Source organism: Manis javanica, chromosome 15 (assembly GCF_040802235.1).
Source record: "Manis javanica isolate MJ-LG chromosome 15, MJ_LKY, whole genome shotgun sequence".
Lineage (NCBI taxonomy): Eukaryota > Metazoa > Chordata > Mammalia > Pholidota > Manidae > Manis > Manis javanica.
Window position 1 is genome coordinate 62,898,072 of NC_133170.1, and position 26,380 is coordinate 62,924,451.

The following is a 26,380-nucleotide window of genomic DNA, read 5'->3' on the forward strand; positions in this document are numbered from 1 at the left end:
CTGTCACATTTTTCCATCCTTAGAAATGCAACCTCATCCAACTGCTTTGAAGTCCGATTTTAATTTAGTCGCAAACTACTCCCATAGCACTAATAGTCTAACAAGAACCTCAGGCAGACTATAATTCCAGGGCTGTGTTTCCTTCACTCCTGCCAGACAGCACGCAGGAGCACCACATTCACCCAGCATTTCTGCCTCTTTCTCTCTGTGTCCTGACTCCTGGGGACACCTGTTTATCACATATGATTCCTCATATCTCATTGTTTATTTAAATGTCTGGGAGCAACAGAGTTCAAACTAAGGCAAGACATTTATATACAAATGCGGGCCTTTACCTTATTTGTGAACTTTATTTATGGAGCCTTTTGGGACATTGGTACACACTGACTTGACTGGTCCTTCATTTACAATGAATATCCCTGGGGATTTGTGTAGGGGGGGTCATCTACTAGATGAGTTTACCTTCAACCCAACTACTGCTGGAGACATTCATCACCTGGCTGCCTGGGGAGGATGCAGGCAGAAGCAGCCCTTTACTGAGCTCCTTTTTTCAGTAAAGCATCCGTTAGTCAGATTATCCTTCCATGTGTGCACAGGGAAGAGGGTGTCATCATGGCTCTGAAGCTGGACTTACTGTTCCGTTATGCGATCTTGGGCAAGCAATTAGCATTTTAATTCCAAGGGGTCCTCATCTAGGAAACGAAGGTGACCGTACGTCACAGCTTCCTATGTGGGTTACCTGGGCTAATGTGCTCAGAATTGGGATTGACTCACTGCATGTGCTCCATAAGTGTTTGCTCATGTTAAAATATGGGCATGCACTGAAACTGGCCCTGTCTGGCAAGCATGTGAGGCCTTGCCTTCTGGTAATGTTTGTTGAGAACTCACTGATTGGGAAAAATTTCAGTTCCAAAGCAGGATACTCAGCAATCCTGGGGCGTAAACAGTCAGCTACTGGACTGCTTGTTCTGATGTAAATTGTGGGAATGGCGAAAAATGCTCTTATTTTCTGAAAATCAAGTTGGGAGTATATAGTTTTTAAAAGAGATTTAGATGACAGTATCAGCCACTCTTCTTAGATACTAGCTTTGTAATAATAATGCCTTGTGTTGAACAATTGTAAAATTTCTCATTGCCAATATTAACAACTTCCTTAGTTGTTAGGAGAGGCAGCATAATGCAGTGGTTAAAAACTGGGCTTGGGAATTGGAAAGTTGCATTTGAAATTCAGAGCTACCACCCTAGGCTGAGATCTCGGGCCACAAGTGCAAAGTCTGCAAGCCTCGGCTTCTTTACCTGTTATCTGGAGTGGGAACAGGATCTGCCCCATGGGTTGGTTAGGGTGTTAAATCATGCCCGTCACATAGAGCCACCCACCTAGGGAAAGCCTCACAGGTATGAGGCATTGTCCTCAATTGCCACGATCACCAGATCCCCCCATTAATTAAGACAGCAAAGCGTTCCTCGTCAGCATCATCAGAATCCACCCTCTTAATACAGTGGACATGGTCCTTGGTGGTGACTGCCACATGTTACTCTTCTCCCTCCCTCTGTCCCCAACCATCCCACACACCCTGCCACTTCTTGTTGCCAGCCCTCTGGAAGGGGATACTCACACTCCTCAATAGCTACTGAGGCAAGGTTGCTTCCGACTGCTTCTCCCAGGGCGGAGCCCACCCCTCCATTCTCTGACCTGCCACCGCCCGGCTCTCCCTGTCTCATTCTTACCTGGGTGGGCTCTGATGGTTGGGGCTGGTGTTCAGAGGTGCCTGACCACTCCTCAGCTGGCCTGGACTTCTTACCTGCACCAACCTAATCACATGTAGGTTACCAAGAGCATCCTGCTGCATCGATGTTAGGTCCTGCTTAATTTTGTCCCATTTCATTGCCTCATATTATTATTATTTTTTCTTCTTCCTTTCCCTTTTCCTTCCCTTCCCTTTCTTTCCACTAGCTTTATGGCAATATAATTTACATGCCCTAAGAGCCATCCATTAGGGTGTAAAATCCAGTGGTTCTTAGTCTCTGCAGAGTTGCATGGCCATGACCACAATCAATTTTAGAACTTTTCTATCATCCCCAAAAGAAAGTGTACCCATAAGCAGTCCCTCTCCATGACCTCCCTCCCAAGTCCTAGGAAAACACAAACCTTCTTCTGTCGCTATAGAGAATTTATGTAAATGTGTTATGGAAAATACTGGAAAAACCTGGATTGGATCACTGACGGAAGAACCAAGCAGTACTTAGAAGTCTTGGAGTGTTGAGGTTTATTTCACACCGGTGGGCTCAGAGTGGAGTACTTTCCCAAGGTCTGAGCCCCGAGCATAAGCAAGGGGAGCAATTTATATTATTTTGATATGTGGCACTTCGGCATGTGCAGGGCAAAAGAGGAGCCCAGGGGAGGGGGGCGGGGAGCTGGGAGTGCTTTGCCAACAGAGGAAAAAAGTGGTTTGCTGACTTTGATGGCTGTGTTGAATATTTTCCTTATCAAATGGAATCCTGCAATGTGACCTTTGCTTCTGGCCTCTCACTCAGCATCCTGTTTTCGAGGTTCAAACATATTGTGACAAGGATCAGTCCTTTCTCACTTTTTATGGCTGGGTGAAATTCCATTATATGGATATATCTCGTTTTGCATATCCATGCATGAGTTGGTGGCCATATGGATGTTCCCACTTTTTGTCTATTATGAAAAATGCTTCTATGAACATCTGTGCACAGGTTTTGTGTGGACATTTGTTTTAATTTTCCTGAGTAAATTTCTAGGAGTGGAAGACTCTGTTAGATTTTATTTATTTATTAGATATTTTTATGAAAGACTCAGTTTATTTTGTTCTGCTCAGGAAGCTTTCCTTTACCCCTTTCAATGGTAAAGAGTGCTTACTCAAAGGGGGTGCATGGCCTTATTGTGGCCAACCATATGGGCATGAGACCCAGGCCAGGCCTCTCTGATGCCCCCTTTGGGGCTTTACAGTTGCAGCTGGAGGAAAAGCAACTGTACCTCTGAAGTCACGGGCCTGGGAGGGAAGGTTGGGTCTCTGAGCCTCAGGTACCCCAATGGTGAAGGCCTGTCTGTTATGGAAAAGAGGCCACCCAGGCAGGCAGGGATGGACTTGACACACAAAGGGAGGACAGTTCTGCATCCTGTTCCTAGGTCCTGGCCTATGGCCCCTTCCATGTCCCCCCAAGTCCATGGGATTCCTCCCCAGACACATGCGCTCAAAATGACCTCTTTGGTTCTTAGCTTTTCTGGTTGTGTTCCTATCATTTGTACCTGGAAAAGTCCTGGGCACTGAAATGAAATTCAATCAGTATGTTCTGAATGTTAACAGTTTTCAAGGTGGTATGCAAGTCAACTGAGATGGTCAGGAAATGAGTAAGATGTGCCCTGTGCTTCTGGAGCCTCTGATGAACTGAACCAGTCTCCAGACACGTTTATAAGCCTCTCTGGGCAAGTCCTTGATGAAGCCCTCAGGGCCCACTGATGATGAGAGGTGGACCAGGGACGGACCCCCTCTGCAGGCTGACATAATGTCACAAGAAGATGCTTTAACAATATACAGAAGAGACCATTTCAGAAGGAAGTGCAATAGAAGTAGGGAGATATAAACAAATGGCTGGGATTTGCATATGTTCAGTGCATCTTAAGGACATTTTCTACATCTTCAGCCTAAGCAGAACATTTCAATTCAAAAGAAAGATAAAAAAATAAAACTGAGAGAGCATTTGAGGTAATGCTTTGAACCTTAAAAGAAAGGTGTGAAGTAGCCGAGATCTGTTAGAATTGTGCTCCCTCCACAGCGATCTCTCCATTAAGAATTCTCTGCTGAATGAGGAGGCAAGGAGGGAACAAATTCTGCGGGGGTGCTGTTCATTGATTACAGCCCGGGAAGTGATCAAACACCCACCTTTAGAATGAGGACTGACCTTCCCTCTTCCTGGCTGAAAACTTCATCTCACTGATGCCAGGGGTTCTTGTAAGGCTGAAGGCACTGAGGGGGAGGAGTGAGCACGTCAGACACTGATGACGTGCCGAAGTCCCCAGCTGCTGCCCCCTCCCAACCTGAAAAATGTGCCTTAGGCTAGCCAATCCTCGCCCCGCTGTAAATCTAAGCTCTCCCTCCCCCTACCTTCTTTAAAAACTTGCTTCCTGCCCTGCTGGGCACGACTTTCCCAGCCTCCATTTCTGTAGACTGAGAAATCTTGCCCGGGAATTGCATTCAAATAAACTACCTGGCCCTTTGTTGCCTCTCTTCACCTGCTTATTTCAGTTAGAATTCATCTTACATTTGGTGCCGAAACCCGGGAAGAAGCATGAGCGCAGGGCCCCGACCGGCCACTGGTGGCCCTGCCCCCTCCTTCCCAGACCTGGGACCTCAGCCTGCTCTCTGCTGCATAGACTATTTTCTGGTGAGTCCCTCAGTTTCCCTTCCTAACTCCATTTCACCTGGTCTGTTATAAATCACAGGTATGTCCAGGTGGGGCATCTGGCCCCTTGGGCATCCAGCCCACCCTCTGTGGGCATCTGGCCCGCCCCTGGCCCTGTGGTATGGGAGACGTCCCTACCCCAGGCCCCAGGATGTCTGCAGGCATCCAGGATACCCGCCCCTGGCCCTGTGGTGTGGGAGACGTCCCTCACTCAGGCTCCCAGGACGTCTCCCCTGACTTGGTGCACTTGAGACGCTGGGTGCTCCTCTCAGCAGGATTAGTTAGGAAGTGGCACAGACATGGGGAACCAGCCCTCAAAAGTGGAGGCTCAGACCCGTTGCGGTGTCTCATTTTTAATTTGGCTACTCTATATTTGTCCCGGGAAGTTTGCCAATGGAAGCTAGTCTTTCTTTGCTCTGAGGTCGGGCCTCAGTATCCCTTGGACAATCAATCTCACTGGCCCCCTGAGGGAATTTTCGATTTTGGCCTCCTCACCAACTTGATTGATTATTGCCAGTGGAGCGGAGAGTAAAATGAAATCCCATATGTGCAGGCTTTTTGGACTTTGCGTTCCTGCCCAGACCTTTATGTTAAGTGTTCAACGACTCAGGTTCTCCTGGCCCGATCTCCAGTTAAAGATTGTCAGCCTCTTAGTCTGCCCAGTCCTTCTTCCTTTTCAGATCCGCCAGAAGACCTTAGTCGCCTGCCACCCTCAGCTCACAATGCCCTCCCCCTCTCTCCACCACCATCATTAAGTCCTTTGTCTTCACACGTGTCGCCGCCATCTTAAAGTCCTACATTCTCAACCATGCCATTGTCCTGCTCTCTTCTGGTGGCTGCACCACCCCCTACCCATCTCCTTCTACCTTCACCGCCCTCTTCTCCCACCAGAACATGCTTCTCCCACTCTCTGGTTCCAGAAGCCAAAAACAAGAAGCTGAAGAAGAGAAAAGCAATTATATATCAGTAACTCAAGTCTTTATATCAGTTTGTCTGTCTGTGTATATGTTTCTGTGTGGGAAGTATTGTTGACTGTAGTCATTGTGTCTCAGTTTGCATGTTTGTGTGTCTAAGTGTGTAAATGAAAAATATTTTCCTACCTCTGGATGGTATTAATAAAAATTGATTTAAAAACAAGTGCTTGTGAAAATTGGGCATTCTAATACTTCCAGAAAATATGATAAAAAATGTTAAGCAATTGGATTAATACTTAGTCTATAGGCACAGACCTGATCATCTACATTTGCCCTCTTACAGCACTGAACTATGTTTTCTACCTTTATCTTGCATCTACCTACCACTTCAGCACTTTATTAAAAAAAATAATAATAATAAGGGAGAAATGTGGGATTCACATATAAATCAAGTATAAAAACCAAACGAATTAGGCGGAGCCAAGATGGCAGCATGATTAGAGCAGTAGAAATCTCCTCCCAAAACCACATATATCTATGAAAATATAACAAAGACAACTCTTCCTAAAATGGAGACCAGAGGACACAGGACAACATCCAGACCACATCCACACCTGCGAGAACCCAGCACCTTGTGAAGGGGGTAAGATACAAGCCCCAGCCCAGCAGGACCCGAGCGCCCCTCCCCCCAGCTCCCGGTGGGTAGAGAGGAGTCAGCAGGGAGGGAGAAGGATCCCAGGACTGCTGAACACCCAGCCCCAGCCATCCAGACCAGAGTGCAGATACAGTGCATGCGTGGGGTCCTGGATACTAGGGAAATAGGGCGGCAGGACTGGTGAGCGCGTACCTGAGGCTGACACCAGAGAACAAAGAAATGGGAGTGGCCTTTGTTTTTTTGTTTTTTTTTATCCCCTTTTTTCTTTTTGGCGAGTGCTTTTTGGAAGTCTTAAAGGGACAGGGACCCTAATACTAGGGAAACAGGGAAGCAAGACTGGTGAGCAGGTGCCTGAGGACAAAGAAAATCGTGTGTTTTTCTTTCTTTTTTAAAAAAATTATTTATTTAATTTTTTTCTTTTGTTGTTGCTGTTGTTGTTTTGGTTTGGAGAGTGCTTTTTGGAAATTTTAAAGGGCCAGGGTAGGACACTTAGTCCAGAGGCAGGGAATCTGGGGATCTCTGGGCACTCTAACCCCCTGGGCAGCAGGGAGCACAGAGACCCATTACGGAGATAAATAGCCTCCCAGCCACTCCCACTCCAATGGGGCTCCACCATTTTGGAGCAGCAGCGCGAACCAGGCCATGGCCACAGCAACAGTGGAAATAAACTCCATAGCAGCTGGGCAGGAAGCAGAAGCCCTGTCTGCGCACAGTTGCCCAGCACAAGTCGCTAGAGGTCGCTATTCTCCCAGGAGAGGAAGGCCACAAACCAACAAGAAGGAAAGCTCTTCCAGCTGTCACTCGTACCAGCTCTGCAAACTATCTCTATCACCATGAAAAGGCAAAACTACAGGCAGACAAAGATCACAGAGACAACACCTGAGAAGGAGACAGACTTAACCAGTCTTCCTGAAAAAGAATTCAAAATAAAAATCATGAACATGCTGACAGAGATGCAGAGAAAAATGCAAGATCAATGGGATGAAGTCCAGAGGGAGATCACAGATGTCAGGAAGGAGATCACGGAAGTGAAACAAACCCTGGAAGGATTTATAAGCAGAATGGATAAGATGCAAGAGGCCATTGAAGGAATAGAAACCAGAGAACAGGAACGTATAGAAGCTGACATAGAGAGAGATAAAAGGATCTCCAGGAATGAAACAACACTAAGAGAAATATGTGACCAATCCAAAAGGAACAACATTCGTATTATAAGGGTATCAGAAGAAGAAGAGAGAGGAAAAGGGATAGAAAGTGTCTTTGAAGAAATAATTGGGAAAACTTCCCCAAACTGGGGGAGGAAATAATTGAACAGACCACGGAAAAACACAGAACCCCCAACAGAAAGGATCCAAGGAAGACAACACCAAGACACATAATAATTAAAATGGCAAGGATCAAGGACAAGGAAAGAGTTTTAAAGGCAGCTAGAGAGAAAAAGGAAAACCCATCAGGCTAACGTCAGACTTCTCGACAGAAACCCTACAGGCCAGAAGAGAATGGCATGATATATTTAATGCAATGAAACAGAAGGGCCTTGAGCCAAGGATACTGTATCCAGCACGACTATCATTTAAATATGATGGCGGGATTAAACAATTCCCAGACAAGCAAGAGCTGAGGGAATTTGCTTCCCACAAACCACCTCTACAGGGCATCTTACAGGGACTGCTCTAGATGGGAGCACTCCTAAAAAGAGCGCAGAACAAAACACACAACATACGAAGAATGGAGGAGGAGGAATAAGAAGGGAGAGAAGAAAAGAATCTCCAGACAGTGTATATAACAGCTCAATAAGCAAGCTAAGTTAGGCAGTAAGATACTAAAGAGGCTAACCTTGAACCTTTGGTAACCATGAATCTAAAGCCTGCAATGGCAATAAGTACATATCTCTCAATAGTCACCCTAAATGTAAATGGACTTAATGCACCAATCAAAAGACACAGAGTAATAGAATGGATAAAAAAGCAAGACCCATCTATATGCTGCTTACAAGAAACTCACCTCAAACCCAAAGACATGCACTGACTAAAAGTCAAGGGATGGAAAAACATATTACAGGCAAACAACAGAGAGAAGAAAGCAGGGGTTGCAGTACTAATATCAGACAAAATAGACTTCAAAACAAAGAAAGTAACAAGAGATAAAGAAGGACACTACATAATGATAAAGGGCTCAGTCCAACAAGAGGATATAACCATTCTAAAAATATATATGCACCCAACACAGGAGCACCAGCATATGTGAAACAAATACTAACAGAACTAAAGAGGGAAATAGACTACAATGCATTCATTTTAGAAGACTTCAACACGCCACTCACCCCAAAGGATAGATCCATTGGGCAGAAAATAAGTAAGGACACACAGGCACTGAACAACACACTAGAACAGATGGACCTAATAGACATCTATAGAACTCTACATCCAAAAGCAACAGGATATACATTCTTCTCAGAATAGACCACATACTAGCTCACAAAAAGAACCTCAGTAAATTCCAAAATATTGAAATTCTACCAACCAAATTTTCAGACCACAAAGGTATAAAACTAGAAATAAGTTCTACAAAGAAAACAAAAAGGCTCACAAACACATGGAGGCTTAACAACATGCTTCCAAATAAGCAATGGTTCAATGAACAAATCACAATAGAGATCAGGGACTATATAGAAACAAACAACAACAACAACACAAAGCCCCAACTTCTGTGGGATGCAGAGAAAGCAGTCTTAAGAGGAAAGTATATAGCGATCCAGGCACACTTGAAGAAGGAAGAACAATCCCAAATGAAGAGTCTAACATCACAATTATCAAAACTGGAAAAAGAAGAACAAATGAGGCCTAAAGTCAGCAGAAGGAGGGACAAAATAAAGATCAGAGAAGAAATAAACAAAATTGAGAAGAATAAAACAACAGCAAAAATCAACGAAACCAAGAGCTGGTTCTTTGAGAAAATAACAAAATAGATAAGCCTCTAGCCAAACTTATTAAGAGAAAAAGAGAATCAACACACATCAACAGAATCAGAAATGAGACTGGAAAAATCATGACAGACTCCACAGAAATACAAAGAATTATTAAAGACTACTATGAAAACCTATATGCCAACAAGCTGGAAAACCTAGAAGAAATGGACAACTTCCTAGAAAAATACAACCTCCCAAGACTGACCAAGGAAGAAACACAAAAGTTAAACAAACAAACGAATTACAAGCAAAGAAATTGAAACGGTAATCAAAAAACTACCCAAGAACAAAACACCGGGGCCGGATAAATTTACCTCGGAATTTTATCAGACACACAGAGAAGACATAATACCCATTCTCCTTAAAGTTTTCCAAAAAATAGAAGAAGAGGGAATACTCCCAAACTCATTCTATGAAGCCAACATCACCCTAATACCAAAACCAGGCAAAGACCCCACCAAAAAAGAAATTTACAGACCAATATCCCTGATGAATGTAGATGCAAAAATACTCAATAAAATATTAGCAAATCAAATTCAACAGTATATCAAAAGGATCATACACCATGACCAAGTGGGATTCATCCCAGGGATGCAAGGATGGTACAACATTCGAAAATCCATCAACATCATCCACCACATCAACAAAAAGAAAGACAAAAACCACATGATCATCTCCATAGATGCTGAAAAAGCATTTGACAAAATTCAACATCCATTCATGATAAAAACTCTCAGCAAAATGGGAATAGAGGACAAGTACCTCAACATAATAAAGGCCATATATGATAAACCCACAGCCAACATTATACTGAACAGCGAGAAGCTGAAAGCTTTTCCTCTGAGATCGGGAACAAGACAGGGATGCCCACTCTCCCCACTGTTATTTAACATAGTACTGGAGGTCCTAGCCATGGCAATCAGACAAAACAAAGAAATACAAGGAATCCAGATTGGTAAAGAAGAAGTTAAACTGTCACTATTTGCAGATGACATGATATTGTACATAAAAAACCCAAAAGACTCCACTCCAAAACTACTAGAACTGACATCAGAATACAGCAAAGTTGCAGGATACAAAATTAACACACAGAAATCTGTGGCTTTCCTATACACTAACAATGAACCAATAGAAAGAGAAATCAGGAAAACAACTCCATTCACAATTGCATCAAAAAGAATAAAATACCTAGGAATAAACCTAACCAAAGAAGTGAAAGACCTATACGCTGAAAACTCCAAGTCACTCTTAAGAGAAATTAAAGGGGACACTAACAAATGGAAACTCATCCCATGCTCATGGCTAGGAAGAATTAATATCGTCAAAATGGCCATCCTGCCCAAAGCAATATACAGATTTGATGCAATCCCTATCAAATTACCAGGAACATTCTTCAACGAACTGGAACAAATAGTTCAAAAATTCATATGGAAACACCAAAGACCCCGAATAGCCAAAGCAATCCTGAGAAAGAAGAATAAAGTAGGGGGGATATCACTCCCCAACTTCAAGCTCTACTACAAAGCCATAGTAATCAAGACAATTTGGTACTGGCACAAGAACAGAGCCACAGACCAGTTGAACAGATTAGAGACTACAGAAATTAACCCAAACATATATGGTCAATTAATATTTGATAAAGGAGCCATGGACATACAATGGCGAAATGACAGTCTCTTCAACAGATGGTGCTGGCAAAACTGGACAGCTACATGTAGGAGAATGAAACTGGACCATTGTCTAACCCCATACACAAAAGTAAATTCAAAATGGATCGAAGACCTGAATGTAAGTCATGAAACCATAAAACTCTTAGAAAAAAACATAGGCAAAAACCTTTTAGACATAAACATGAGTGACCTCTTCTTGAACATATCTCCCCGGGCAAGGAAAACAACAGCAAAAATGAACAAGTGGGACTATATTAAGCTGAAGAGCTTCTGTAGAGCAAAAGACACCATCAATAGAACAAAAAGGAACCCTATAGTATGGGAGAATATATTTGAAAATGAAAGATCCGATAAAGGCTTGACGTCCAGAATATATAAAGAGCTCACACACTTCAACAAACAGAAAACAAATAACCCAATGAAAAAATGGGTAGAGGAACTGAACAGACAGTTCTCCAAAAAAGAAATACAGATGGCCAACAGACAGATGAAAAGATGCTCCACATCGCTAATTATCAGAGAAATGCAAATTAAAACTACAATGAGGTATCACCTCACACCAGTAAGGATGGCTGCCATCTAAAAGACAAACAACAACAAATGTTGGCAAGGCTGTGGAGGAAGGGGAACCCTCCCACACTGCTGGTGGGAATGTAAATTAGTTCAACCATTGTGGAAAGCAGTATGGAGGTTCATCAAAATGCTCAAAACAGACCTACCATTTCACCCAGGAATTCCACTCCTAGGAATTTACCCTAAGAACGCAGCAATCAAGTTTGAGAAAGACAGATGCACCCCTATGTTTATCGCAGCACTATTTACAATAGCCAAGAATGGGAAACAACCTAAATGTTCATCGGTAGATGAATGGATAAAGAAGATGTGATACATATACACAATGGAATACTACTCAGCCATAAGAAGAGGGAAAATCCAACCATTTGTAGCCACATGGATGGAGCTGGAGAGTATTATGCTCAGTGAAATAAGCCAAGTGGAGAAAGAGAAATACCAAATGATTTCACTCATCTGTGGAGTATAAGAAGAAAGGACAAACTGAAGGAACAAAACAGCAGCAGAATCACAGAACTCAAGAATGGACTAAAAGGTACCAAAGGGAAAGGGACTGGGGAGGATGGGTGTGTAGGGATGGATAAGGGGGGGAAAGAAATAAGGGGGTATTAAGATTAGCATGCATAGAGTGGGGAGGGAGAAAGGGGAGGGCTGTACAACACAGAGAAGACAAGTAGTGATTCTACAACATTTTGCTATGCTAATGGACAGTGACTGTAAAGTGGTTTATAGGGGGGACCTGGTATAGGGGAGAGGCTAGTAAACATAATATTCTTCATGTAAGTGTAGATTAAAGATTAAAAAAAAAAGAAAGAAAGAAAGAAAGAAAAGGGGATTACTCCTTGATAGGATAAAACTAATGGTAAATCAATGATTAATGCATGCTTTAAATATCCCTAATTTTGATCACTTAAAGGGTGTCAGATGATCGGCTATGGAGGTGCACTTTTCTGATAATATTCCTTTCTCTTAGAAAAAAAGCAGTTCCTGTGTGGTGACCTCCAATGAGTTCTACACAATGGTATGAAGGGCATATCAATGTGTGGGCAAAGGGTCTGTTTGTATTTATACAGAAGATCAAAGCCTAATTTTTCTACCCAGAAAATGAACTAAGATACGATATGAAGAAGAACTTCCAACATCAGCACTCTCTGGAAGACTCATACCAGAAGATGATCATCAAAAAACCTCCACAAAGATCCAGGCGATGCTGCAGTTGTAGCTGCATCCATCCCACTGGTTCCTGGACTTGCCATTGGAATGAAGAAGGAGATATCTAAGCTGGCCTGTGCGTACAGTGAAACAACAAATTTGACTGGATCTATACTGTTGGAACTCAACCAAGAATTAGGAGAAGTGCAAGTTGTAGAGCTCCAAAATCTTAAGACTACAGACTATCTACGGTTAAAAGAACATATGGGATGTGAACAGTTCCCAGGAATGGGTTCTTTTAATTAGTCTGATTTCTCCCAGACTGTTCAAGTACAGTTGGACAATATTCATCATATCATAGACAAATTTCCACAAATGCCTAGGGTGCCTAACTGGTTTTCTTGGCTTCACTGGAGATGGCTGGTAATTGTAGGTCTGCTTTTGTTATGTAACTGTATTCCTATTATGTTAATGTGTATGTGCAATTTAGTTAGTAGTTTAAAACCTATACATTCTTAAGGTACTCTACAAGAAGATATGTCAAAGAAATAATCAATCCTCCCATGTTTTCTTCCATCTGCTACCTCTATAGCTTTTCTTCTTCCTAATTACAACCCTTAAATAGAATTCGTGCCTCATATCGAATTTACCGAGTATCATAATTCCTCCAAGTGGTAAAGATACCTCAATACAAATGCTGGGCATAGAAGCCACAGGGCATAATTCTGCAAAGAAGTAAAAAGCTAACCTTTTCAAACAATATGGCTTCTCTCTCACTTACCAACTTTACATCTCCCTGTATGGCCCCGGAAGATGACTGGTTAGCCAGAGATGGGTAAGATTCCTCAAGGGAGGAACAACCTAAGACAGGCACAGTCGCAGGGGGGCCATCAGGTGAGAAATTGGGGATCAACAGTGGTGAAGCTTAGAACCTCACCCCCACTGTTTTGAGAGAAATCTTCTGCATCCGTGGATGTTTTAATGCCCTTGTCTAGCTTGGATTAACACATAGTCTACAGGCACACAGCTGATCATCTACAATTGCTCTCTTGCAACACTAAACTATGTTTTCTACCTTTATCTTGCATCTACCTACCACTTCAGCATTTTATTAAAAATAAAAATAATAATAATAATAATAAAGGGAGAAATGTGGGATCCATATATAAATCAAGTATAAAAATCAAATGAATATTCATATTTGACCTGATTGCTTATAGTTCATAATGTGTGATCAAAACCGAAAGTTTCTGTGATAACTGCCCTTGTACTGTTCACCATGTAAGAACTTATTCACTATGTAAGAATTTGTTCAGCATGGAAGAACTTGTTCGTTATGCTTCAGAAGATTGGAGACTAACGAGAATTAGGCTTGAGATGGATTAATGATTGTGCATTGAGCATTGACTCCCCTATACAGAATTTTATTGTTGTTAACAACCATTTGATCAATAAATATGAGAGATGCCCTCTCAAAAAATAAATCAAACAAATAATCATATCTGACTTGATTGTTTATAGTTCATGATGCATAATCAAAACCAAAAGTTTCTGTGATATGACTGTCCTTGCACTGTTAACCATGTAAGAACTTATTCACTATGTAAGAACTTGTTCACCATGTAAAAACTTGTTCATTATGCTTCAGAAGATTGGAGACTGTTGAGAATTAGGCTTGGGGTTGATTAATGATTGTGCATTGAGTCCCCTATACAGAATTTTATTGTTGTTAACAACCATTTGATCAATAAATATGAGAGATGCCCTCTCAAATAAAAAAAATGTTAAGCATTAATGCTAATTTGGGTGTGGCTGAGGCGGGCATGTCCTTGTGTTATCAGCTGCCTAAGTTTACCTAAGGTCATTTAAGTTGATGTTATCTGCTAAATCTTTTAAGAATAAAATGCTTAAAGGTTTAGCTTTGTCTAATATTCAGTAAAGATCTTGTAAGTAATCTAGCATAGTTGTTACGAATGAGTGAACTAAATAAGTGACAAGTAAATACCTTTTTAATTGTGTATTACAGTGTGTATACCTATCTATACCCTAAAAATCTTTGTGATAACCTAAAACCTTAAAATTTTGCTAAGTTAAAAAGATGTACTTTGTGCTTAGTAAGAGATTGTGTTGTAAAGCTCATAGTTAACAGAAATTATAAAATGTTCATAAATTTGTCAATCCAAAGAATGGGTGTGTAACAGTTTATAATAGCCTGCCTCTCAGTGTTCAATAAAAATTAAAGTACCTAACGTCTTTAAGTTCTAATTAAAACTACTTAAAGTAATAAAGAAAGCATTTCTGCACACTAAAGAATGTGTCTTGATAAAAGAAAGTAACTTTTTTCTAACGTACAGCTGTTTATTTAGAGAGAGAACTGTAAATATAAAAAGAAAGTTGTAGAAAGTTTGTAGAAGAATTTAATATGGTCATGCTATATAAAATTAAAGCAAATAAATCTTGGTATCAAGTACACAGCAAAATTAGAATTTTGTTTTCAGTTAAAAAGACAAAGTTTTCTTAACTGTTAGTCTGCTCTTAATATTGAAAAAGTGCAAAAAGTTCTCTAATTGTTTTATCAAAGCAGTTTCTCATACTTAGAGTCTCAATGAGTTGTCGGAATATTTGAGAAAATTAGATCTTAATATTAAAAAGACTAAAAGCTAAAGTTTGCTAACAATTATGTAACCTTCTTTATTTCCTTTTGAGGTATTTTGTTATCATTCTGGTTAAATAGATAAGTATTGCTTCATAGCAACCTATAATTCTATTTAAGCAAGTGCCTTAAAACTTTTAACAGCTTCCCAAAATCAAATTCAAAAAGGTACTTTTACCTCTAGTTAACTCTGATATTTTCCAGAGGGCCCCTGGAACATGTCAGAGGAACTTTTCCTCATTGGAGAAAGTATTTGGCTAATTTGGCTTATTTATCTGATATATAATTACCTGCTTAATTACCTAGAAAGCACTGTCAAAAACAATAATGCTAAACTTTGTTACTGAATGTTTTGTGTTACAGAAATATCTGAATTTCCTTGTCAACTGTCTTACAGTAAGCTCTGATCAGATCTTTAACCATTGTCATTTGTAAGTCTTTTATTCTTTATAGTCACTGTTTTAATACTCTTAAGCTAGTAAAGAACTAGATTTCAGTAGAACAAGTATTAGTTACATAAAATTAAGTAAACTAAAGAAGATGATTTTGTAGCTTTTAGTTTCAAATATTGCTGATTAAGTGTTTTAAGCTTTTTCTCTTAAGCTGACAACAGTTTAGTAAATGGCTGCCTTTATAAGCAGAATTGAGACTTTATCTTTCTCTCTACTTGATCCCTCCAGAATTAAAAAGAAACTCTCAGTGACTATTTTTATATTTCATGGCAGTATGTTTATTTGCGTAAGTTCAATAAGAAACTGCTTTCCTTGTAAGAGGACCAATTAAAAACACAGATTATACTACCAAGGCTTTGACTGGAATGTCATACCTGAGAGACACACGTATAAATCTCAGATATGAACAGCTTTAAGGAACTAAGGTTGACCTTATATAGCCAACAAAGCCTCTTGGAAGAATTAGCCTGGTACCTTGCTTACAGAGTTCCCAGCAGCCTTACCAGGTGAGTAAGGAAGATCACTTCCTGGCAGGTGCAGGAACCTCAGGAATGTCTTAGGAACCTCAAGAAGAGAAGAATTCACCCAAATCTACAGGTACTGCAGGCACAACCTGATGACAAATCTAGCTTGGCTTTCTAACCTCAAGAAGCCCTTAAAAGTTCAATCTGAAATTCCTTACAAAAAGTTCCAGCAAAGCATATTTAAAAGAGCCTATGTAATCAATTGCTCTTCTTGCTGCACTTAATGCAAATAATCAAGCCAAGTGTTACTTATTTTCTTAACCTAGTTACTTCTAATAAAAATGAGGGTGATTTTAGAGAAAAGTATTTTTTTCAATAATGCAGTCTTATCTATACTAAATCCTAATACTAGTCATTGAGATGTTAACTCGATCCAGAATTCTAGTTTCCCCATGACACCTGGCTATGATTCTCAATCAGACTCTTCATATTTCTAGTTCTCATATTCAGCCATGCATTCTTAATCTCGTCAAGTTTGTCCTTCCAGAATGGAAAATCCAACTCCAGATGTTGCTACTTAACCTAATAACAATTTGTTCTATCTTGCCTAGAAGCCACAAAACTGCAAATAGTAATGGAAATGAAACCCAGAATAGAAGCACCAACCTTCCGAGGCCCTCTCAACTGACCAGTGATGGAGACCTAGCTGCACCCTTTACTGCGCCCCCTCTCAGCATGAAGCAGCCAGAGCGGTCGTCACCCCTTTTCCCTAGCAGCAGCTAGAGTCTCTATCTGTAGAGGAGAGAATGAGACAGGGACCATAAGCTTAGACGGAATAAAGTGAGAGCCTCTAGAGAAAGCAAGGCAAAATATTTGCAGTCAGAGCAATGTAACTACATGCTACAAAATGCACTCCCCCCACAACGCCCCTTGTCAGCCAGAAGTAGCCAGATCAAGTCGTCGCCCATTATGACCAAAAGGCTGGAATGTAAGGTAATGCACTGAGGGGGAGGAGTGAGCACATCAGACACTGATGACGTGCCAAAGTCCCCAACTGCTGCCCCCTCCCAACCTGAAAAATGTGCCTTAGGCTAGCCAATCCTCGCCCCGCTGTAGATATAAGCTCTCCCTCCCCCTACCTTCTTTAAAAACTGCCTGCCCTGCTGGGCGCGACTTTCCCAGCCTCCATTTCTGTAGACTGAGAAACCTCGCCCAGGAATTGCATTCAAATAAACTACCTGGCCCTTTGTTGCCTCTCTTCGCCTGCTTATTTAGGTTAGAATTTATCTTACAGTTCTTGTTTGAAGAGTAGAAGAATGAACTTTGCAAACACTAAAGGTAGGAGAGCCAGGCAGATAAAGTGAGAGGACAGAGCTCCTGGCTCACGCAGGGAGAGGACAAGAGATCCCCTAGTTGTGTGCTGTGTAGGGGTTTTATAGGTAGTTGAGGGTTTTCAGGAACGTGATAAAGGGCTTAGAGGTGTGAACTTGTTAAGTGGTCTTTGAATGTATATCCTTGATGAGACATTTAGTCTCTTTTCTCATCAGCCTTCCAGATAATTCTGCAACATTAACAAGAAATTTACTGCAGATTTCTTTCCCAGAATAGCAGCTTCTTGGTCTGGGAGCATATTAAGTCTGCCTGCCCTGCCCTCAAGGTGTGCTGAGTTATTGTCTGTTTGCTAAAGAGTGTAAAGGCAATCTAAGATGGAATCTTTCTTGCTTTTACTATGTTATTTATGGCTGGGCTTGCTTGTCATTATTAATTGCCCAGGTTGCAAATCACCTGATCAGGTATGAAGGAGGAAAACAGCATATAGGCCTGGGCCTTTTAGCATGCTAAAGTGAATCTTTTGCATGATTACAAATGATTAGCATAATAAAAACATGGGCTAAGCTGAGATATTTTTCTTTATCTGGGGACTATTAACTGATCTCACTGAATAATGACTCTAGAGCTTAAGGTTTAGCATGGAGTTGGTAAGGGGTTCCTTTGCCTATAGTTACATTGCTCTGACTGTCATTATCCTGCCTTGCTTTTTCCAGAGGCCTTCACCCTCCTCTGTCTAAGCCCACAGTCCCCGTCTGATCACCTTTAGGTAAGAAATAGTCCAGTGGTCCTGCCAAAACTAAAAGAGCCCATCCAAGCTGCTAATTAAAACTGTCAACATGACAGACCATGGCCTCCCGTGGGCTTCAGCATGGAAGATGGCAGTGCTGTCGACTGCTTCTGTCTGCACCAGCTAGGCACCAGCCACCAGGAGGTGGCCCCCGACAGACACCAAATCTGCTTGTGCCTTGATGGAGTTCCCCAAGAGAGCAGAGAGACCATGCCAGCTGCTTCCCTTCCCAACCCACATGGAGAGCTGGGACCCAGCAAGGGTGCTGCTCTCAGAGAGGCCAGGCTGCCTGCCCGGGAGCTGTTTGGCTGCTCAGTGGGGAGGGGCTGACATACGCAGGGGCACACATGCCCTGGATCCCTAGGGAGGAAGGTCCAGGGTCTCCAGCTGGAAGACAATAGACCCAGAATCTGTGTCTGGGTGGGGTGCGTGAGCAGGACCCATAGAAGTTGAGAGGGGTTCAGGAGGGGTGGCAGAAGCAAAATGTTCTGGGGCAGGTCTTGATTCTTGGTTTGCACAGGGCTTGTGTTAACGCAGCAGTTTGCAGAGAATTCTGTCTGCTAAAACTCAAGCCCCTTGGTCTGTACCCCTCAGAGAGAAGCCTGAAGCCTGCCACATTTATATGTAAATGTCCTGGCATTTCACATTAGGATCTTTAATGAACATTTCCCTGTTATGTGTTCTTCTAGGCGCAGGCTGTTACCTGCTGAAATAGCTCAAACACTGCTGGTGGAAATTACTTAATTCTGATAGACGCACAATGTTGAGCCCTGCAGCTAAATGTGTTAGAGCTACAGGCCCATGCACTCACTCTCACTGTACAGCCTGGCTTGCTGGCTTGCTGCACTTACATGTGGGTAGTTAAAGCAAACAAAAATACGTAATAGCTAAGCATCTAAGCATTCTTTCAAATGCACCTCATGGGATCATCCCCTGAGGGCACTGGATGCTGTCAAAGTAGGCAGTTTAACTGAATGGGGGGCCTTGGGTGAGGAATTGCTCAGAGGATTCCAGAAGACTACTTTATTTGAACAAAAACAAGCTCTACCTGGCAAGGTGAATACCTGCAGATGAAGTACGTGTTGGAATCTGCTTTACGGGCATCCACATTCAATGAATGCATCTTTTAGTCTGTATTTGGGTGGCTCTCTCTATTTCGTTTTGTGACTATTATTAGATTGGCCCATGTGACATTGCTGGTATCTGGCCATTTTGACTTATAAAATATGGGTGGGCATACAAGGTGATATTATTCTTACTCAGTAGACTTCCAGGGATGACTTAGTCATCGAAAATGGTTACTTATTTTAAATTTTAGGTCATTTTCATATAGTGGCCTCTCTGTTTAAGTCAGAGTAAATGAAAGTTGAAGAAAGCTAGAGAAAAGCTCTAATTTAGCAGAGTGTTAATTCCTTCATAGGCTAAAATGACTAGGATTCCTGTGGAAGGAAAGGACTAGCTCCTGAGAGCTGTTTTACTCCTTTATCCATCATTGCTTTTTGTGAGAATCTAAAACAGGGTGAAAATTCCTGCTAAGTCGGCCCCTTTCTTTCTCTTCTGATGAACCCCCTCCTGGTCTTTGTTCACTGAGGAGGGCTCAGATGGAACAGAGGATACAGTTTATTTGTGAGAAAGCATTCCTCACTAATTTGCATGCCTGTAAATGCACATAAAGGTAGCTTGAATGTGTCTATAATGCTGGACAAAATTTCACACAAATTTATACCATAACTTGGGGGTAAGAACAATGAAACCATTGTTTATGTCTTTAGGAGATAAGTGGATGTGCCTTGAGATTGCCTTGTGTGTACCTGTGGGAGACGCCTGAGCTAATTCTGGAGGTGAAGGTTCACTGTTCCAAGGTCAGGAGGTTCAGGATCTGGTGTTGAGAAATCTGGGCCTGGCCCCTCATGGGGCCCATTGTGTTTTCAGGAGATGCTCCAAGGAGGATGGGGAGCCCCTCTGTCCTCAAAGGTAATTCCTTTATTTTACCTGTATACAAGCTGGAAGGTGCAGTGTGCTCAGTGTGACTAGGGAAGGTCAGGGAAGCCAGGGAGTGGGGAAGAGGAGAGGGTAGGAGGGGAGCAGGAAGAGAGATGAGGGGAAGAAGAGAGGAGAAGAGTGGAGAGATAGATGGGGGAAGCGAGGCAGGCACTGTGATGAGCTGTCACTTGTTCATTTAGGGAAAAAGTTTGCAGAATTTTTAATATGACTGGAGGTTGTTTCCTTAGCTCAGATTGAATTTTGCTTCCTCTAGAAGGCTGATGATAATAATAATGATAATTAATAATATTAATAATTATCAGCAGTAATTATAATAGTAGTAGTTAGGGAGCAGATAAAATATGCCAGGCACCCTTACACTACACACAGACACACAGACACACACAGACACACACAGACACACACACACACACACACACACACACACACACACACACACACACTCCTCACAACAACCTTGAGTTAGTTGCTGTTATCTTCATCTCAGAAATCTTACGCACGGAGTAACTTGTGTTTAAGTTTCAAGTTTGAGTAACTTGCACAATATACTGTAATCTCTTAGAGTTGGAGAGTGCTGAAATGGGAGACCAGGATTCCAATCCACAAGCCAGTGCATATTGTGCTCTAACCCTTATGCAGCACTGCCCCCTCTTCTGTGTGTTCTGCTTTCCTTTGTCCCTGGAGAAGCACAGAGAATAAAATCTCACCCTTAGTATCTCCAATGTCCTTTACAACCACAAGGAATTATTTTTTCTGTTTTTAGGTTCCTTTTTACTGCATCAGAAATCTCCCTTTAATTATGTAGTCAATAGGTATTAATAACCTCAGTTGTGTTTGGTAAATTACATGTATCCATCCTACAGAAAGGTCCATTGCACCTATTTAGCTATTCATTAAAGCCTCCTTAAAGATGCTCAACAGCTCTTTTTCATTTTTTAATAACTTGGATAAAAAGCATTGAACTGGTACAGAAATAGTGAAGGATATAATATTAAGTCATATTTACATAAAAAGTGGATTGAAATGTAGGACAGAGAATCAATAGCATCCTCTGTCAGCTGAAACCATTTATTTCCTGGCGTGGGCTCTCAGGGCCCATGCTCACCTTGCAGCAGGTGTCACAGTTGTAATGAACGGATCTGGTATCATCCCCGCGGCATTGTATGCTCCATGAAGGCAAGGATTGCATTTTTTTCTTCATTCCTACACTCTCATAGTCCAGAAAAGCATTTGGAACCAGACACACCAGCAATATCTGTGGAGGGAACAAGCAAATGAATGAATGTAGGTAGATAGGGTCAAATAAATTGTTTTCAACACCCTTGAATGCATGCTCTGCAAACTACCAGCTGTGACCCAGCCCTGGTCCTGTGTATGGGCCACAGTATTAGGACCATTAACATCAGAAATTACCTTCTAGGATGCCTTGTCTCCATCCACTAGGCTTTAGGGTTGCTCACCTCCCTTTTGATTTTGGCCGTGGGTGGGGACCAGGTCCCACTCCATGTCCATGCAGACATTGCTAGTCAATCCCAGCATTCTCAGTGAGGCAGGACCAGGTTGCAGGATCTCTGTACGCCATGTAGACACAACTGATCCATCAGAGGTGGCAGGGCAGATGGTCACTCTCCACCAGCCCTCTCTAGGGTGGCAATAGAGCTTGGGGAATGGGTTTATTAGGCAAATCGGTAGAAGAGGGAAGGACTATGAGACCTTTTTGTTATGCTGCAGACTTCTGCAGTTGAGGTCACCTACAGGACGGTTTTTCCATGACTCCAAGCCACTTTGTCATCACTTAATGTAACCATACCTCTGGGCCTGGTGAGCAACGAGGTGCCAAGGCCCTGTCCTTGCAGACTGTTCCTGGAAGGAGACTGGAGAAGGATATACTTTTTTATGTATATTATTACCTCTTTAGTGACTCAAATAAAAACCATCCCGAAATCAATTGCCCTCAATTAAACCTAAGTATTCAGTACATATAAAAAGAGCAGGGTGTTACCATGTGGCTTGCTGATGGAGGTGGCCCAAATGAGAAACAGGAAATAAACAGCCAGGTGCAAATGCCAGCATGAGAATAAATTCACAAAGAGCAGAAGTGAGTGGTCCGGGCTAGATAAGAAACACTGGACAGCACGGCTGCCCTGGAAGGGATCCCAGAGCCCAGCAAGCAGCCACTCTGCTGGGGTGGAAACTGTGTTTCGCAAAAAGCCCACCTTTAAAGACAGATTGTCAGGAGTGCACGCTGCAAGGGTGGGCCACTGACCATGTTTGTTTCCATAAAGTCAGAAGAAAATAGCAGGTGTCTCCCGGCAAGCACTGAGGAGTGGCTCTCAGTTCTCCATCGGCCCCCAAGGCAGAGATGTAGCTTCTTCCTGCATTGATGTGGGCACCTTCTAAACAATAGCAAAGTGCACTTGTTGTAGTTGGTGTTGGCTCACTGCAGTTTGGCTTTGAGGCATCACAGTGGCTGAGGGACTGGTGTCCAAGTCACTGCATCCAAGGACTGGTCATCCAAACACTGCAAAGGGCTTCAGATGTGGGAGGGCCAAAAACACAGGTGTTCCCGGCACTGTGATGACGTGCCGTCACATTTCCCATATGCAGGGGGAGAGGTTGAGCTCTGTTAACTTCACTTTTTTCACCTTTAGCTTCTTCTAATAGGGTAATGATAATGATAATAGCTTACACTCACCAAGAGTCAGTTCACTTCTGAAGGGGGCAGACAAGAAGGCAGTGACAGCTATTCTCCTGCCCATCTTACAGCGAGGGACCAACCAGCTCATCCCAGTCTCACAGGTAGAATGCGATGGACCCCAGAACAGCTGGACTCAGAGTCTGTGCTCTACCCAGTGTGCCCTACAGAGGCTTCCCAGATCCCTCCTACCTCCCAATGTCCTGAATAAATAGAGCCCCACCCTGGGCGTCTCCCACACACAAACACAAGAGGGCATTTTTCTTGTTCAGCTCCCAAGTTGCCGTCTGCAGAAATTTCCATTTGGTTTCCTATGTCAGTATGTTATTAATATCATCAATCGCCTGTAGAGCCTTCCAGCTCCCTCATTCTATAGAGCCAAATTACAGTCATTAGCTGTTCATTGAAAATTCCCTAATGAAGTTTATCAGCACTTTTACATATTTAATGTCCAGGATAAAAATGCATCATAAATTCAATAAGGATGGTGAGGACTAGATTGTATTCATATAAAAATCAGATCAACCTGTAAGCTGGAAAGTAAATTGGCTTAGTTCATCAGGTAAAAAAAAAAATATACCCCATGTTGTAAGAAAGGAACTTGGTATAAGCTTTAATATGGATATTGGGTCCCCAGTACCCCTTTTCTCTTGCATTTTACAGTCATACCTGACTGATGTATCATCCCCTGAGGTAGGTAGACTAGTGGCCGTAGAGGTGTCCACATCCTAAGCCCCAGAAGTTGCAAATGTGCCACCTTTCATGGCTCAGGGGCTTTGCAGATGGGATTCCATTAAGGTGGGGATGGGAACATGACCCGGGCTTATCCAGGAGGCAGTATGATCACAGGGGTACTTTCAAGAGGGAGGCAGGTCCGAACCAGTGAGGACGGGAGCAGAAATGGGGGTGGTGCTCCCACGAGCCAAGGGCCTCTGGCACCTCTGGTGGCTGGAAAAGGTAAGAGGCAGGTCCTCCCCTGGAGCCTCTGGGAAGAGCACTTCACATTGCTGTCAGTCCTCTGTGACCCCCTGCAGACTTCCGTCCTCCAGAACTATAAGGTACACATCTGTGCTGCTGCCGTAAGGTTTTGTGCTTGAGGCCATGTGTTACAGCAGATAGAAAATGAATGCAACCCCTTGAGTGGAAAGTCTCCAAGGGCTGGGCAGGGCATGTTTCTCTAACTTCTGCAATCTCATGACCGAGGGCAGTGCATGGACATCATAGGCATCATAACATATGTGTTGACATGACATGTAAATAAACAAAACAAGTGGATGTGTGTAGATCCTGACTAAAAATACTGTAAGCATCCCTAACCACATACCCCACTAACAAAAACAGCCTGGCTCTGGTGTGGGAAGCCACATCCTGACATTCACCTGGGCCCTGGGACTCCACCCACTGAGCGTGGGGGCACCTACATCAGCGCTGGTATAATTTCCCACCTGCCTGCCCAGTTCACAGGTCTGTTACAGTGCTCACACTGAGACTGTGCAAAGCTTCAAAACTCACTCTACATAGATGCAATCTATCAGAATTGATAGGAGTTGAATAGAAATCAAATTTAATGGATGGGAAGTATTTGCCAACTCTCTCTAGAGTCAGGAGGCACAGCTGGATCTTTGGAAACCATGCAGGTGGGAGAGGGGTCTCTCCAGTACTTCCTTCACTTCCTTTATGCTGCAGACCTGCACAGTGGAGGCGGGTTGGAGAACTCAGCTCCCACTTGCCCCCAGACAACTGTGCACTTCTGCAGTGTAAGCACATCTCTCCGGTCTCGTAAGTGAGTGGCAGAAGGTGTCCTTAACTGACAATTACAGATGGTTTCTTTCCTCCATAGAGGAAAGCGTCTTTGCTTTCTTTCCTAGATTGCCACTTTATTAATTCCAACAGAATCCACCCCAGAAAACAAACATTCACCTTAAATTAAACATAAGAATGCAGTACCCATAGAATGAGCAAGGCTTTAAGCTGTAGCATGTTGAACAAGGCGATCAAAAATGCAAAATAAGGAATAAATACTCAGGAGCAGCTGTTGTCATACGAGAATATGTTCCCGGGCAGCAGGAACAATAGGTCAGAGGCAAGCAGGAAACTCTGAACCAAGTGGCAGCAGGTTTGCGGGAGACAATGGGCCTCGAGGCACTGGAGTGAAGAACTACCTTTTGTAAAATATTTCTTTATAAATCATCTTTAAAGTAAAACCATGTTGGGAATGCATTCTGTTGGGAATACATCACTTTGTTGTCATTTCTTTTTCTTTACCTAAAAACAAAGGAAAGCAGCAGAAGTTTGTTTCCACCTCGTGCAAGTGTTTTGTCCTCTTCCAAGTCCCTTCTGAGGAGCGGGGCCAATAGTGTGACCTGCTGCATCCTGAACCTACTCTTGCCACAGTGGTGGAGAAGTGAGGGTGTGAATCCCCTAGATGCGGACACGCGTCTGTGCTCACCAGCCCTTCCCCATGACTCACCTTGGCTCAGGAGATGAGAATTCTTGAAGCAACCTTTAACAGTTTAAATCTCCACTACCATCGGTTGTTAAATTTTGCTGACTCTTCTCTTTGCTGGTGTATTTAATCCTTTCTTTGCTTGGGCAGTTCAGTGGACAATGAATCAGAAACCCACAGTTCAGGACTTCAGGCCTCTGCTCTGAGTCAATGAAACTACTGGAACGTAGGAAAAACTTCAGCGTCATTGCTCTGATGCCACTCTTCTCACCTGGCCCCGGTTCTCTCTCTTTTCCTAACTCCTGGCAACTGCTAGTCTGTTCTCCTCTCTGTAACTGTGTTATTTGTTGTTTCACAAGTGTTATGTGAGTGGACCCTTCAGTGCATATCCTTGGCTCGATTCTTCAGCTCGATCACGGTGCCCCTTCCTCTCATCGGCCACACCGACCTCCTCTGAGCGCCTCAGCATTGTGAGTTTTCTCCCTCCTGGGGTCTCCACACTCAGAGTTTCCTTTTCCCCATTGACTTTTGCAGTGTAGTCTCTTAAATTCCCCTCTTCTTCATCTGGGTCTCAGCAGAAATATCACCTAGCCTGGGGCTAGGACCGTGTCCTGGAAATCAAGGTCTCCATACAACGAAAGGGCAGTCCCCTTTCCTGCCTCCTGCCCACCAGGCTTCCCTTGTGCTTTCTGCAAAGAGAATTCCTTAAAAAATAAAAAGCTTCTCAACTTAGAAAATCTCCATGTATGCCCCAAATATAAGTTCTAATTGCCCATGGAGTACAGTAGCATTCAATGGATTCTTTCTTTAAAATATAAGAATAACTCACATGTAACAGCCTTTCCATATGCTGGCTCTCTCCCAAGCCCTTTAGCTATTAGAACTAACTTAATCCTGACAAGAACCCTGGGAGACAGGAACTATTAATATTCCAGTGTTACTGGTGACAAATCTAATGTACAAGAGGTTAAGTTACTTGCCCAGGGTTGCAGAGCTAGTGACAAGGCTGGACCCAGGTGGCCTGGCTCCAGATGGTTGGGCCATGGAAGAAATTAGCATCTTGTAAAAACACAGCTGAGTGACCAAAGGCAAAACTCAGCCTCGCTCATTTTTAGGAAGTACCATATTTCCAAGCTGAGTAAATTATATTTTGCAGGTTATATTTTTCTCCAAACCAAAAACCTGAA